This window comes from Lissotriton helveticus, chromosome 4_1, assembly GCF_964261635.1.
Source record: "Lissotriton helveticus chromosome 4_1, aLisHel1.1, whole genome shotgun sequence".
In the NCBI taxonomy this organism is placed as follows: domain Eukaryota; kingdom Metazoa; phylum Chordata; class Amphibia; order Caudata; family Salamandridae; genus Lissotriton; species Lissotriton helveticus.
In genome coordinates this window covers 1,906,071,331-1,906,088,225 of record NC_136063.1, presented here as the reverse complement: position 1 = coordinate 1,906,088,225, position 16,895 = coordinate 1,906,071,331, and positions in this window count along the sequence as shown.

Sequence of the window (16,895 nt, the reverse complement as noted above, 5' to 3'; positions counted from 1 at the left end):
GCAATACCAAAGATCAGTACTAAGATCTGGTGCTTAGAGAAGAGTTCCCGGTCTTGTCTTCTATACACTAGTAAATCTAGAAACATCTAAGTTAAAAGTCCAAAATAAGGATGGTTCATTAGTCTATTGAATCTCAAAATTCAGGAAACGGCACAAAAACAGGAAAATGGTGGGAAGTACAGAAAGTGAGGGAAGTGGAGGAAGATATCAGCATTGGAGAAGCTCGGTCAAGAGCCTTCTTGGGTCAGGGGAATTTTGAGTATTATCCTAAGCCACCTTTAGCAAAAATCAAAGGCGCACGCGGGCAGGCTAAGCCTCTGCTAATATTGCTGCCAAAAAATGTGTTTTAAACTGGGAATTGTTTTTACCGATATTGTTTTCTTTCACTTACCCACACTCCCCGATCCACCGCGAGACTAGCTCATTTGAGTGGAGGGAGGCAGGGATCATTTCCAGTCACAGAGGGAGGTTAGCGCTCTAGTGCTACCCCCTCTATAAAAACGGAGGTCGGCCACGACACTAGCAGATTCGCGCTGGTAAGCTAAGCCTCTGCTAATATTGCTGCCAGAATTTTTTTTAAACTGGGAATTGTTTTTACTGATATTGTTTTCCTGCACTTACCCACACTCTGCTTTTTGATCCCACTCCCTGGTCCACCGCGAGATTGGATCATTTGAGAGGAGGGAGGCAGGGATCATTTCCGGTCACAGAGGGAGGTTAGCGATCTAGTGCTACCCCCTCCATAAAAACAGATGCCGACCACGACGCGCAGCGGGCGCACCGGTGGCGCGCCAACGGCAAGCCTGTTTGTACCCGTCCGCGCCCGGGAGTCACCAGGAGCCAGGAACTCTGGTCCTTTTCCGGTAAAACCTGCCACTTTGGTAAGATGGACATACTCTGCAAAAGATTTGGCAGAGATGAGACCTTCCTCTTGCCCTTCCAAAGGTTTAGGTTCTTGGCCCCTGTGCGAAGGTCCCTTTTCATGTCGGGCATGTGGTTTTCAGGCCACTATTGATACCATGACTCCTATTATTTTGGGCCTGACTGACACATCTCTCCACTCCCCATTAACCAATCTAGCTAATTCCTCCATTAACCAACAGCAGAGATGGCGAAGCTTATTGTGTAATGTGAGATCCCTCCCCAAGCTTTCCTTTGAGGTTTGGGATCTCCTTTACTCGGCCCAGCCTGACCTTGGGTTTTTAACCGAAACGTGGTTGAAACCCCCTTGGTCCCCTCGATTGCACTTGCTCTGCCTGAGGGATATAAACTCACCCATATGGATAGACAGAATAAAACAGGAGGGGGGGGGTTGCTATTGTGCATAGGGAGTATATTAAGATCACTGTGTTGGAACAACTCAGTGACCTGACTATGGAAGTACTGGTTTTCCGTATTGACCTATCGACCCGTATGAGTTTGAAGGGTGCTCTGGTATATCGACCACCTGGGCCGCTAAACAGTTTCCCCCTCCGTTTCATCAAACTAATTGCTCTGCGTGTAGCAACTTTCTGTTGCTAGGCGATTTTAGCATCCATAGTGAATCCAGTCTTAATGCGGAAGCAGGGACATTGATAGCAGAGCTTAGCACTCTTGGGCTAATTAAGCTCAATGATGGCCCTACACACACAGCAGGGCACATGTTAGATATTATGTTTTCTAACTCCCCTAATGTCTTCTGTAACTCTGCACAGTTCCTATCTTGGACAGATCATGCGACGATTGAATTTTGCATCCAGGCACCAAGGAAGGAAACTCCTACCACTAAGGGCACTATTGGTCTTTCTAGACAATGTAAGAGAGTTACTTCAGAGGGCTTTAAGGCTACCTTTGTAGAGCCACAGATATCGGAATTAGATAATACTGAGGAGGCGCTGGCCAAGTACAATCTGGCAGTTCTTAGAGCTGTGGACCAGCTAGCCCCTCTGCAATCCTTCCCTAGTACGCCCAAGCGGCACCAGAATACCTGGTATTCCGTTTCACTTCGCATGCAAAAGCGAATTTGTTGGAAGCTTGAAAAACGGTGGCGTCTAACTCATAAAGAGGTGGATAAAACTCGATTTCATGTGGCCCTAGCTTATTATCATGGGAAAATTAATGCTGCCCGTAAAGATCATATATCCCTACAAATAGCTCAGGCCAATAATGACCCTAAGGTACTATAGCGCACTCAAAAACTATGTGATGATATTGGCCTGTTTTTTGTACAAAAAATCTAGACCATTTATGATAAAATTGTTCAGTCAGGGGAGCATTCCAATACTTTGACGATTCCCGTAAAAAACTGGGCAGGCAGCCATCCACTTGCTGGGAAGCTTTCTCTTGGTGACACAAGCTGAGACTGAGTTTTTGATCCGCTCGGTTAAATCTGGATCACCTCAGGATCCTATGCCGGCAAATATTACTGCCTTTCTTGCCAACCATCTGTCCTCCTCCATTGCCCATCTCCTTAACATCTCCCTGCGGGAGGGTGTGGTCCCTTTGGAATGGAAAATAGCACAGGTTATGCCTATCCGCAAAAACATCAAGGCCCCGCTGACTGAGTTTTCCAATCTCCGACCTATTTCTCTTCTCCCTTTTCTCGGCAAGCTTCTGGAGAAGCATATAAATATCCATCTCTCCAACCATGTCGAACGGACGGGCAGTCTTGATTCATCTCAATCAGGCTTCCGCCTCAAGTACAGCACGGAATCAGCCCTACTAGAGGTGACCGACAACATCAGGAAGACCCTAGATAGAGGCCACTCTACGAATCTAGTGCTGTTGGATCTGTCCTCCGTGTTCGACACGGTTTCGCATAGGATCTTGCTGGGGAGATTGGGGGAGGTTGGAGTCGGAGATTTGGCTCTCAAGTGGTTGACGAGTTTTCTTTCCTCTCGCACCCAGGCGGTCAACCTTGGCTCATATCGCTGAGCTGCAACTGAATTGTCCAGGGGAGTTCCACAGGGCTCTTGCTTGACCCAACTTTGTTTAATATCTATGTGGCTCCCTTGGCCAATCTGTTGAGCAACAGTGGGTTTACCCCTGTCTCCTATGCGGACGATACCCAACTGCTTTTTCCATTCACAAAATTCACCCTTTCGGTGCAGGCCACCTTCTCCCAGGGAATGAGAAATATCTTTCAGTGGATGAGGAATAATTTTTTACAGTGCAATGTGGGGAAGACAGAAATAATGCTTTTTGGGGACGCCTAACTACTGTTGTCCCCCGACTGGTGGCCTTCAGATCTAGGCACTCCCCCTACCCCTAAGACCCGTGTGAAAAACGTAGGTGTCCGAATGGAACAGACCCTTACCATGAAAGAGCATGCTGCTCAGACAGCCGGCTCATGCTTTGATGTATTGGGCCTACTACGTCGCATTCTTCCCTTGCTGCCTGACTCATCCAGGAAGACGCTAACCCAGGCGCTTATACTAAGTAGCCTGGATTATTGCAATAGCCTCCTCTTGTCAGCCAATGAGTCCGCCCTGGATCGTCTTCAGGTCGCCCAGAATACGGCAGCCCGTCTGATACTGAATGTTCCACCTAGGACGGCCTCTCGACCGTTGCTCTGTCAGCTTCACTGGCTTCCAATACGGAAACGTGTGCAGTTCAAGGTTCACTGCACCATCCACAAGGCCATCTTTAACTCTGGCCCCAGTTATTTGGCAGATACATTTATTTCTTACATCCCGCGGCGGTCTCTCCGTTCAGAATCTAAACTTATCCTCACTGTGCCTAGAATCAAACGAGCCAGACACGGTGGGAAGGTCCTATCTTATCTGGGACCCTGTTACTGGAATAAGCTTCCGGTACAGCTAAGGCAATGCATGGATCATCTACTCTTCAGGAAACAGCTGAAGTCCTTTCTGTTCACCTCTGTTCCTTAGCGGTTAGTTTTTTCTCCCTCTGGTGTCCCGTCTAGAGCGCAGAGATACCCCTTCCGGGGTCGATTCTGGCGCTTTATAAATAAATAAATAAATAAATAAGCATAGATGTTTAAACCTTTCAGAGTCCAAGGAAAAGTGGCTCCAGCATCCAACTGTGTAGACACTAAAGTCATTCAGGTACCACCCCTCTGTTCGCATCATCATGGGTTATATTGTTCCTTTTCATTCTCATGTTGTAAGCTGTAACATTGCGAAAGATCCCAAACTGAACATGGGAACATCATCTTTGCACAACCAAGCCATGTTGGAACATTGCTGACTAGGACTCTACAGTTAAGGTTCTGGCTCTCCATGTTCCTTCGTCAAGGTCTTCTTCTCAGGCTCTCAGGCTCCTCAGGCTACTTTCTATCGCTAATACAGTGTTGTATCTATTTTCAAACTAACAATGCATGTGAATACACCTGCAAGGGAAAAGTCATGTAAGAAGAAATGGAAAACAGTATTTTATGCAGAATGGAAAACAGGCCTAGTATGGGCAAGTGTAAAATACTAACTCAATGGTGCTCATTTAATATTCGTGTTAACGTTTAAACACATACCAATATAACTTGTCAGTACATTAGATTTATATTGCCTGTGGTATACAGTAAATCTTTAATAAGCATCAGTAAGAATGGCTAAGAACTACATTTAATATACATACTACATTTAGTATGAAATATACGTGTAACATTAGTGCACATATTACATAAATACATTATCCTTTCTAAAGTAATCACATTCTAAATATGTGAAAATAGGTTTATTCATCAAGTCTTCAAAGATAATCTCATTTAATATGGTTAAGGCACACAGTCTTATATATGAATCCGCTAATTGTACAGTGAATGCACTTCACTAATGATCTCAAGTGCAACCTCTCATATTATTTTCACATTAAGTTCACATTATGATTATATATTTGTGACATGTAAAGGGGGGTCAAAATTACGCTGCACCACTTTCAACAGTGAGAAACACCTACGGGGCTCCACAGACTGTCCACTCTGGGCCGTGCCTCTTTATGTGACCCAACAAGCCACAGTTACAAAAGCCCTTAATTGACTTACTCTTTGTATTTCTGCCCCTCTTTTGTCTTTGGCTCTCACAATAGAGCCCAATGCTCTTGTGCTTAGTTCTCTTCTCGAACCCCTTAAAGTTGACATGGCATTTAAACTTCAGGTTCAAGTCATTCTTCTGGGCATTCCTATCCCTTTCAGAAATTGAATACTGATGCTCTAGTTCTGTGTTTTCACTGCCAGCAAGTCAATTCCCTCCCCATACATCTAGAGACTTGGGTAAAATGTCTCGGTCTGTTCAGACAAGTCTTGCCTCAGCACAGCCGACCAATCCTAAGGGAATAGGTCTGCTAGAATGTGTTGACAAAAAATGTACTATCTTTTGCTTCCAGCCATCATACTTTCATTTTCAACTCTCTCTCCTTCTAGTACTTTTTCCTTCTTTGCCCACTGCTTTGTTTTTTCCATTCTCCTCTCCTAATGTTTCTGGTGCATCGACTGGCCCGTTAGTATTACACTGTATCCCATTTTATTGCAGACCTTTCTTTTAACATTTTTTGTTGGTTTTCAAAGGCTATAAACTGATATAAAATGCATCATCCATCGTACAAAGCTGAAAAATTCATCCTAATCCCATGTCAACATGGGATTTGTACTAGCAGAGCAGTGAATGGGCAAATCATATGAGGGTTTCACTGTATTGTATGACAGACCTAAGCTTCTGTTTCCTCAGAACCCTCACCTCTGCTAAGTTAGATAAACCTAGGTTAGCGACTCCTGGGATGGGTAATGTGATATTACTAGAGAAGTTTGGTGTCCTAGGTGAAACCTTTGGGAAGGTATTTTGAGACTCGTACACCACTACAATCTCCTTAGGAGCACAGATCCCTCTCATACTATTTCAACAGCCTCCCTCAAGCCAACCAAGACAATCTTGCACTTTACATGAATTCAGTTCCCTCTGCAATCATCTTTCATTCTACTTCAGGCAACACTCACCCACTCTCCCTCTTTTCCTGTCCTCCACATTCTTGTGCAACAACTTGTGGCTCTCCATCTTCAATGCCATCACTTTCTCCAAAGTTCTTGCATACTGGGGATCTGGTTTTACATGTTAAAGCCCTACTTTTTCAGCTCGGTTGGAGGTGCCTGAAACAGCAACCTCTGGGATACAGAGAATGTTAACTGTGAAGATGGGAGTTTGGAGACACCAATGGGTATTTTCTTCCAAGGGGTCCTTTCTCTTAGTGTATTTGCTTACAGCAGTCTCCATTGAGTGTCTTTTCTCAGCCCCTCCAACCTTTACTTGACCTGCATGGGCTTCTGTCTAATTGCACATTCGTTCCAAGACCTACTGTACTAAGTATGCTTTATCCCCTGATTTAGGTACCTCTGATCCCAAAAACGAAAATGCCTTTTTCAAATTCTTCACATTGTAGACCTGCAGCCATAGTTACGTCTAGCTGCCATTTTGCATTTTTCATGTACTTGTGTCCAAATAAGCTGGACATGTTAACTCTTATCAACACTTACTGGAAGTGGAACATTGTTATCCATCACCACTGTAGTGTAGTTCCTATATTCCCAATAGGCTCTGCGCATTGGAATAATAAATCCTGTAGTTTAGACGTAGGACTGAGGTCGACTAGGTCTCTACCGAATCTATTAGACTTAATTGTGAGTGCCAGCTAGCTCAGAGGTCACTAGAATCTTTCTCGAATTCACAAGAAGGGATTAGTTTCTGACAACCGCATAAACATGACAACTTTGTTTCCCAAGAATAAGAAATCAATCTCTAGAGTCGCAGAAACAATAGATAACTATTTTACTCAGTCAATCATGCATGCTTCGTTTCACCAGCGGTGCTGAGAAAATGGAGAGACAGGCGTTTTCAATAAAAAGTATTTATTGAACAGTCTTCTTTCTCAAGCATAAGAAATGTACTGCTACAATCGTAATACTGGTTATAAAGTACAGGGCATATAATACGAAAAGTATAATGAAGTAGTACTGTGAAAGCATGATATGGTTTCTAAGCCATAAGTTGCCTAAAACATATAAAATACATACAGTGATAAAATAATGACTAAAAGTACTCAACTGGTGCTTCTAAAATACGCCTACCCCGGTGTACCTAACCTAAGTCTAGTACAAGGGAAGAAGTAAGTAAGGAGTTTAAGTTTAGTATTTTTCTGCCAAGAATCTATCCAAGAATTCTCTAAGGGTCTAATCAGCTCCGTACCTTGGTTTAGAATGAAGGAGGTCTTGTATCTCTATCTCAGGACTCGATTTCCCAGCAACCCGCAAGGGTAGGCGGAAACACTGGAGCTGGATTTCTCGGCAGGAGAAAAGACAGCATCTCTCAGTGCGTCAGCTGGAGGGTCGGCTTCCTTCGGCACTTGCTGCTGCAGGGCGTCGGGCAAGCAGTACGTGGATCTGCTCTAAACCACAGTGTGTTTGTCTGGGCAAATCTAGGCATATTTATACTTTGAAGGTGCCGAGTTTGACGTGTGATTGGACTTAATAACGTCATCAAAGACTCAGTTCTTCTAAAAGTCCATGATTTCCTAGATAAATTAGTATTCAGGCAGGGGGAAGTCCCTAGTTGCTGAAGGCGGGTTTCTCTAAGAAATCGTTGTTGATTCTTGGAATTTAGCGGAAGTAGCAATGCCGTATTTGGGCTGCATAGGCTCAGTCTAAATATGATAATGATTTATATGCCTATATAAGGATAGGATAATCTATACCTATATAAGGGCATGAATCGGGAAATTTTACACTAGGGTCCTAGATTCATTTACAACACCACTTGCAGACAATTGTAGGAACTGGTAGGGGATCCGATGGCAATCAGAAGCTACTGGACTCCAGCTATGTCAATGGAAGCCTGGTACCTCTGGTGTCTTTAATTCTGTTCACCCAAACGGAGCACCAAGAACCCCTTTAATACTTGACCATCATGGTTAAAATGTAGATCAGTCCAATACATTTTCAGGAAGGTGTTATGGGCTAGAGACAGAAATACACACAACATTCAGTAACACTACAATATCAGTCAGAAAATAAACTTTATTTTACACAGACCTAAAATCTAAACATGCAAATGTTCATAAACTTGAAGAAACATCAAGCAATGTAATCCAGGCTTTACAAATTAAATAGACTTCTCTCTAGACAGAACAGCCTTTCGTAATCAATAAACCATTGAATATGGGTTTTAATAACAGATTTCCACAGTAAACCATCAACTGGCAACAGACTTTGACACAGTTTGTTTCCCAAGCAGTAAGCCACTGCCTATAGGATTTATCAAAGGGATCTTCACAATCAACCACCCACTCCCTACAGGCTTTAACAACAGATCAATTAAATGATTAGTGTTTCTTTTCTGAGAAGCTGTGCGTAAGCAGACACACAAAGGCTCCTACAAATCAGGCCTTTAAATCCATATATCTCCACAGCTGCTAAGTTTATCATGAAGTCTGTGGGGCTTGAATGTTTACAACCTCACTGACAAATCCATGAAATACATCTAGGCTTGGGAGGTGGACTGAGCAAGATCAAAGTCCTGTTGGAGGCAACCAGGGGTGCACATTAAAAGTTTCAGGAGATGAGGGGTTCACTGCAGTTCTTTGCACGACTGACCTTCCCCCTGGGATTTAGTTAGCCTGAAGAAACAACTTTCTAAAACAGCAAGCAACTGGTCTGTGATCTCCTTCTGAACAGGGTTGCTTCCTTAGCTTCCCCTTCCACTGCAGTCGGTTTCGCCCTCCAAGGCAAAATCATGCAGTATTTTGTTGTGACTTAAGTGTTGCCATATATTTTCCTTACCTCACCTTCCCTTCTCTCTCAGCTTAGGGCTGGACTGCTTGATGATGAGCTTCTCGCACTATTTCTGTCAATAGTTTCCCAAGGAAAGGAGTTATGTTGTGGCTTAACCCTTTGCATGTGTCGGATGGCCGGAAGCTGTCTAACGCTACAGTGCTCATGTGCGTTGGACCGCCCCCGTTTGTCCTTGCACATGGCACAGGGAAGCCCCCTGGTGTGGGCACTAGAGGGATTTCCTTTCAATCAAAACAGCCTCGGGAACTGCAGAAGAGCTTCCCCACCCAGCTCCCGAGTCTGTGCTGATTCACTCACTGAAATGGCAATCAGCGCGCACGTCGCAATTATGTCATTTCAGTGAAACTGACACTGAAATGAACCAATCGGCTTGTTTCAGTTTCAATAGCCCCTGATTTCCCACTCCGAGTGGGTGTAGGGGGTCAGAAAGCACACTAGGCACTAGGTATTTATTCATTTTGTGTATGTTAGGGGTGGGGGCTGCCCAAAATGGGTGTGCCATTTCCCCCCCCATCCCCCCAAATTCAACAGTTTTTCTGCCACCCCCAAGAGGCAGGTGGGGGTAATAGCCTCCGATTGAAAGCACACTAGACACCAGGGATTTATTTATTTTATGAATATAGGGAAAACTACAAAACCTGGACATTTCAGAAAACTAGATACCCAGGGTAGTCCAGGGAGATGTGGCTTGCAAGGATCTCCCAACATTTTCCTACCCGAAATCACCTGCAAACCTCAAATTTAGCTAAAAACATCAAAATTTCCTTACTGTTCTGTGTAGGAAAGTTGTGGGATCACCGGGTAGCCACACATTTCCTACCACCTAGTGTTTCCCCAGGTCTCCCAATAAAAATGGTACCTCACTTGTGTGGGTAGGCCTAGTGCCCATGACAGGAAATGCCACAAAATGTGCTGAGGAGACTTCAAAATGATCGATCCCAAAGCTACCTGGTTTTGCAAGGAAGTCACCTGCATCTTTGGTCCTGGGCTCAGCGAGCATCTAGGGAAACCTACCAAACCCAAATATTTCTGAAAACTAGACACCTAGGGTAGTCCAGGGAGGTGCGGATTGCGTGGATTTCCCCACATTTTCCTACCCAGAATCCCTGCACACCTCAAATTTAGCTAAAAACATCACATTTTCCTTACTTTTCTGTGTGGAAAAGTTGTGGGATCACCGGGCCAGATAGTTTTGTTATCAATATCAAGTCTCCATAGTATGTTTTGGGCCATATTTTGTCATGGGCACCAGGCCTACCCACACAAGTGAGGTACCTTTTTTATCATGAGACCTGAAGGAACGCTGGGTGGTAGAAAATTTGTCGCAGCCCGGTGATCCCACAACTTTCCCACACAGAAAAGTATTTTTGTTAGATACATTTGAGGGTTGCAGGGAATTCTGGGTGGGAAAATGTTGGGCAATCCATGCAATCCACACCTCCCTGGACTCCCCTGGGTCTCTAGTTTTCAGAAGTATTTGGGTTTGTTACATTTCCCTGGATGGCCGTAAAGCCGAGGACAAAAACACAGGTGTCTCCCTCCCAAAACCAATGGCTTATTTACAATAAAGTGGCAAAGTGTGTTGTTAAGCTAAGAAGGCTAACAACACGCTTTGTCACTTTAGAAACACAGGGCTGCACCATATTTACTAGAATATGGTGCCGCCCTGCATTTCCCCCTGCGCAGGTACTAATTTTAGGGGCCTAGCGCCAATGCAGAACATTTCCTGCCACGTACAGTAGACCTACCCACACACGTGAGGTACCATTATATACAGGAGACCTGGAGCAATGCTGGGTGGGTGGAAGTTTGTGGCTACCCACAGATTCCTGAACTTTCCATCACAGAAAAGTGAGGAAAATTTGATTGGTTTGACAAAGTTTTAGGTTTGCAAGGGATTCTTTTACCAAAACCTGGAGAGATCCGCACAAGTCAGCCCATCCTAGATTTCCCTGGGTGTCTAGTTTTAAACAATGTACAGGTTTGCTAGGGTTCCTTAGGAGCTGGCTGTCCAAAATCCACATCTAGGCACATTGCAGAAAAATGGTCCGTTTTCACTGGAAAAATGTGATGTGCCCAAGTTGGATTTTAGGCTGTTTCCTGTCGCGGGCACTAGGCCTACCTACAAAAGAGAGGTACCATTTTTATCGGGAGACATTGGAGAATGCTGAGTAGTGGACATTTATGGCTACCCACAAATTCACAGAAAAGTGAGGAAAACGTGTTTTTTTTCACAAAGTTTGAGGTTTGCAAGGGATTCTGTGTCACAGAACACAGAGAGAACCGCACAAGTCACCCCATCCTGGATTCCCTTGGGTGTCTCATTTTAAAACATGTACAGGTTTGTTAGGGTTCCATAGGTGCTGGCTGAGTTAGGGTCCAAAATCCACAGATAGATACATTGCAAAAAAAGGGTCAGTTTTCACTGGAAAAATGTGATGTGCCCAAGTTGCATTTTGGGCAGTTTCCTTTCAAGGGCACAAGGCCTACCCACACAAGTGAGGTACCATTTTAATCGGGGGACTTGAGGGGAATGCTGAGTGGGTGGAAGTTTGTGGCTTCCCACAGATTGCAGAACTTTCTATCCCAGAAATATGAGGAAAATATGTTTTGTTTTTTACAAAGTTAGAGGTTCGCAGGGAGTTAAAGAACCTGGTGAGAGCCACACAAGTCACCCATCCTGGATTCCCCTGGGTGTCTAGTTTTCCAAAATGTACAGGTTTTCTTGGTTTTGCTAGGTGCCGGCTGAGATAGGGTTAAGACAAAATCCTAACTTAGGACAAAATCCTAACTTAAGACAAAATCCTAATTTAAGAAAAAATCCTAACTTAGGACAAAATCCTAATTTAAGACAAAATCATAATTTAAGACAAAATCCTAACTTAAGACAAAATCCTAACTTGAGACAAAATCCTCACTGAATCCTAATTTAAGACAACTAAATGCCTTCTGCGAATGCCAAAAGTAGTAAGTTTAGGATTTTGTCGTAAGTTAGTTGTGTGAATCGGGCCCTGTATTGTTATTCATTTATACAGTGCAATTGTTTAAAAAAAATCCTCAAATGTGCTATTGCAAATGCATGCTCTGTATAAGACAACAAAGCACAACTCAAGTTACCATCAAGTCTAAGCCAGTGTTGAGGTTGTTTTCAAAGTGCTTCCCAACATTTAATGTTCAACTCAAGCAATGGTCAACCATAGTCGCCAGAAAGCATGGGGGCAGACATGGAAATCTATGGAAAACTTCTTAATCATGACCTATTATTTATTATCAAATGAATTTTGGGGAGAGGATGTAGCCTTACGGCTAGAGCGGTCGACCTTGAATCTGGGGAACCAGGTTCAAGTCTATGCAACGACTCTCAACATCCTGTGATTCTGGGCAAATTACTTAATCTCCCCGTGACTAACAAAAAAATGAACATGTCCTCATGTAACGAAACTGGTGCTCGTGTAACGCACTCTGATGCCCAATGTCTCGGGGCTAGTTTGCGCTATATAAAACTCTAAAAAGAAAATAATAATAATTTCATAGTAGAACCTGATACATTTATAGCTAGTAGGACACAGTATTAGTTTTAACGTATAAGCTAAGGTGTAAAAGATAGGAGTACTCAATAGAATCATATCTTCTTTAATATATTTATCCAAAGGGTCTAATCTAATTAGGTTATTAATCACTGGTAAAAAGCGTATTCTTCTTTTCAACAAATTACATACCCAAAGATTTACATCCGGTTGTTTGTCTCATTCACAGTGTCCAAATCCAACATATTAGTATGTTTTTTCCTTCTGATATTTTTCATCTGACATATTGTCAATTCCCCATCTACTTACTGAAACGAATATAGGGAAACGTGTCAATATTAGGAATAGCTGTGACCTAAATGCGATTTTTTTGCATACCGCAATGTAGATTTTCCTAGTTGTTATGACGGAAAGTCTTAATTTTATTAAAGACACGGAGGCGAGTATTATGCTTTTCATATCTTGCTTTCATTATACAGCAGCCAAGATAAGTGAAAACTACAGTTCCCAGGGGCCCAGGTAACCAGACTGGCCAATGGGAACACAAGAAAAACGAGACCTTATAACCAATCATGAGCTAACAGCCTATAAAACATCACATCTGACTGCAGAGCTTCCTCTTTTCGCTGAAGAGCAGATCAGATAAAGTCAGAAAACAGTGGAACAATCGCCAAAACAATAGAGAGAGCCATAGTCCAGGAACAAACTTCTTGAGCCAGGGGAGACGAACAGCAGGATTCACAGAAGACGACTCCAAACAGGAAGGAGAGGTGATCCAACGAGATGAAGACCAAATCTGTTGAGGAACAGGACCATCACGAAGATGCAGGCGGCAGGGCTGGATTCGCTGAAGGGAGGGAGAACACAGATTTAGTAGTGAAGAGGTGGGATAATACTTGCCTCCGTGTCTTTAATAAAATTAAGACTTTCCGTCATAACAACTAGGAAAATCTACATTTTATGGCAAGACCGAAGGCCCCTTTTATGCTTGTTTAAAGCATATCAACCACCAAAGAAGCCACAGTATCAATCGGTTTGCAATAAAACATGCAAAACACATTGTCATTAGTCCAGTCCGCTGATCTCAGAATGTCCTCAAGACGGGAGCCTGCCCAAAAGGCTTTAGAAGCCATGGCTCCCCTAGGGGAATGGGCTCTGAAAACTGAGACATCAATGCCCGCAAGAGACATAACCCAACGCACCCACCGGGCCAGGGTAGCGGAAGAGACGAGAAGGTGGGGTTTACAGAAAGAAATGAGGAGTTAGAGGGCGCTCTGAGATCAGAAGACGTTTGTTCATACATTTTTAAACATTGGCCTACGCATAACTTAGGATGAGAGGGAAAATAAGGATAAAACACAGAATTTAAATATGTTTTAGTTTGTCTATGAATCTGAAACACAACACCTGTAGGGGAAAACTGACGAGAAGAAATATCCAAAGCTTTAACATCAGAAACACGTTTAATGGAAACAAGGCACAAAAGCATAGTAAGTTTAGCAGAGAACATTTTTAGAGAAAGTGCAGCATTATCTGGCCAGTCGGAAAACAACTTGAGAACCACAGAAACATCCCATAAACTGGAATACTTAGCCAACGGAGGTTTGGAACAACAAACTCCTTTTAGAAGATGACAGATCATAGGATAAGCGCCTACTGGCTTGCCGTCGATAGGAGAATGGATGAGGGAAATGGCAGACCTGTACAAGTTGACTGTTCTGTAAGATTTACCTGCACTAGCCTCACAGGCCAAGAAATTGACCACAAAATTTAGAGGGGCTGAAAGGGGATCGATATGCCTTTCCAGACACCAGTTTGCCCAAAGAGACAAAGCGGATTTGTAAGCTTTTGAGGCCCCAAGGGCCCAGGCTTTGCTGATAAAGAGAGAAGCCTCTTGCGAAATGAGGATGTCAGGAGAGAGAGGCCGGAAACTTTCCAGGTAGACAGAACCAGGGAGTTGTTCAGAATGAGATTGTGATGTAATCCCATGGGATTCAGGAGCTGGCCTTCGCATGTCGGGAGAAGAACCGGAAAATCTACTGTCATTTCCAACAGAGATGGGAACCAAATCTGAGATTGGCAAAATGGGACGACCAGGACCAGGGATGTCGACTGGCGATGCACCTGGGAGAGTACTCTGCTGATCATGAGGAAAGGAGGAAATGCATAATTGAGGTGGAGAGACCAATCTTGGAGGAAAGCATCCGTGGCTAAGTCCGAAGGATCTGGACGCCAGCTGAAGAAGCGGGACAATTGGGAGTTGAGACGGGAAGCAAAGAGGTCTATATAAAAGGACCCCATTTTTGAGAAATGGATTGGAAGACGGATGGAAGCAGCTTCTAGTCGCTGGAATCTCGAAGATATCGAGAATGCCAATCTGCCACTGAATTGAAATCTCCCAGAAGATACTCTGCCGTCAAGGAAAGTTGATTTGACAGGCAATATTCCCAAAGGCTCTTTGCCAACTCTGCAAGGGGTTTGGACTTAGTACCGCCGAGATGGTTGATGTAGCGGACCGCAGAAACATTGTCCATGCGAAGGAGGATGGAACATCGAACTCTGTTCTTTGAAAGACTTTGGATTGCAAAGGAGCCTGCAAGCATCTCTAAACAATTGATGTGCAATTTCGACTCCTCGCGAGACCATGTACCGCCAGTCGATATTGGACCACAGCAGGTGCCCCAACCTGACAGGCTGGCATCTGATTCTAATTCAAGATCTTGGGCTAAAGCGAAGATAGTTCGCCCGTTCCACGCATCCAAATGATCGATCCACCATTGAAGTTTGTTGTGTGACTCTTGATCTAAAATGATACGGTTGGCTTAGGCCAAGGCTTGACGCAGATGTCTGATTTTCAGACATTGACGTTGAAGGGCCCAATAATGAAGGGGACCCAGAAAGATGGCTTGAATTGACGCAGAGAGTAGACCAACTATCCTCGCAAGCGATCTCAGAGAGATGAGAGAGATCCAAAGGACGGAAGAAATCTCCACCTTGATCGTGGAAACCTTCGACTTGGGAAGACCAAGGGAGGCTGCAGCGGAATCTACGAGGAAACCCAAGAACTCTATGTTTTGAGATGGAATAAGCATTGATTTCTCAAAATTAAGGAGGAACCCCAGCTCCAAGAGCAAAGACTTGGTGGTGCCAAGCTCAGACAGAAGAAGTTTTTTGTCTGTATTCATGATTAGAATGCCATCTAAATAAATGATAAGTCTGATCCCGAGGGATCGCAGAAAGGCCACCGGTTTCAAGAGTTTTGTAAAGCACCAGGGTGCTGAGGAAAGTCCGAAAGGGAGTGAGGTGAAGCGGTAGGTCACGCACGACCACTGGAATTGGAGAAACTTGGAATGAGAAGGGTGAATGGGAATGGTAAGGTAAGCGTCCTTTAAGTCGCATTTCAGATTGATCACTGGATGCAGCTTTTTGTTCTTTTTCTGAACAAGAAAGATGGAACTTAGAAAACCGGTAGGATCGAAAGGAGCGATTTGAAGAGCCTGTTTCTGGAGAAGGGTCTGGATCTCCGACGATTTCAGAAGAGCCATGTCGTATCAAAAGACCAGGGGCGGGGGGAACATAGTTTGGGAAGGCAGAGAATAAAGCTCTATAAGATAGCCTTGAACGGTATTTAGTACTCAAGGATCTGTGCTGATAGTTTGCCATTTTGAAAGAAACAGTTTTAAACGTCCTCCCACAGGAGGAGGGGATGAAAGACATACCTTGCTAGTTGTTGTTGCTGTTATGATAATTCTTCTGTCCTCGACCTTGGAATCCCCTACCCCGCTGCGGGTAGAATTGGGGTTTGTATTCTTGGGTGGAGTTGTTGAAGGACCACCTGGAGCCTTGATTGTTGTAGGGACGGCCAGAAGAGTGACTCCTGCCTCTGCCGGCTCATCCAAAAAACGAAAATACCTTCTTTATGGATTGCTGTGCTTTGTTGATGGATGCGAAAGTGGACACAAACCTACTGAGGTCCTTAACTAGAGATTCTCCGAATAGAAGACCGGCGTTCATGCGTAATGGCGGCATTGGCATTCCCAAGCAGACAAAAAGCTCGCTGGACCCACATGGAGACGTCCTCAGCTGACAGTTCAGAGCCGTCCAGACTAGCAGTTTCGGCCATGTAAAAAATGCATGCCAACGGACCCACAACATCAAGCAGTTTATCCTGACAAGTGGACCAGGGCTTGTCCACCCCTTTGCGAGGATCTTTGCCGAATCTGGAGAAGAAGGTAAGTAAGGGTTGGTCTATGGAAGGGACCATGGTAACTTTTTCGGGCAAGGAGGGCTTGGGACACTCTGATTTCAACCTTGACCTGACCGAGGCATCCAGAGGTAGGCGCAGCCTGGCCGAAATATATTCTCTCACAGGAGAGGCTTGCAACCATTCAGTTGAATTAGAATGGCGTATAGATGAAGGCACAAACATAGGAACCCCTTCAGAGTCAAAAACTGGTTCAAAGGCGAAAGAATCTGACTTGGATTTTTTGTAGAGAGGGGAGGGCGGGTCAGACACATCAAAAAGATCAAAAGGGTCATCTGTATCATTCATGTCGTCATCAGTGTCCAGAATGGTGGAAATTACCAATTTCTTGGGT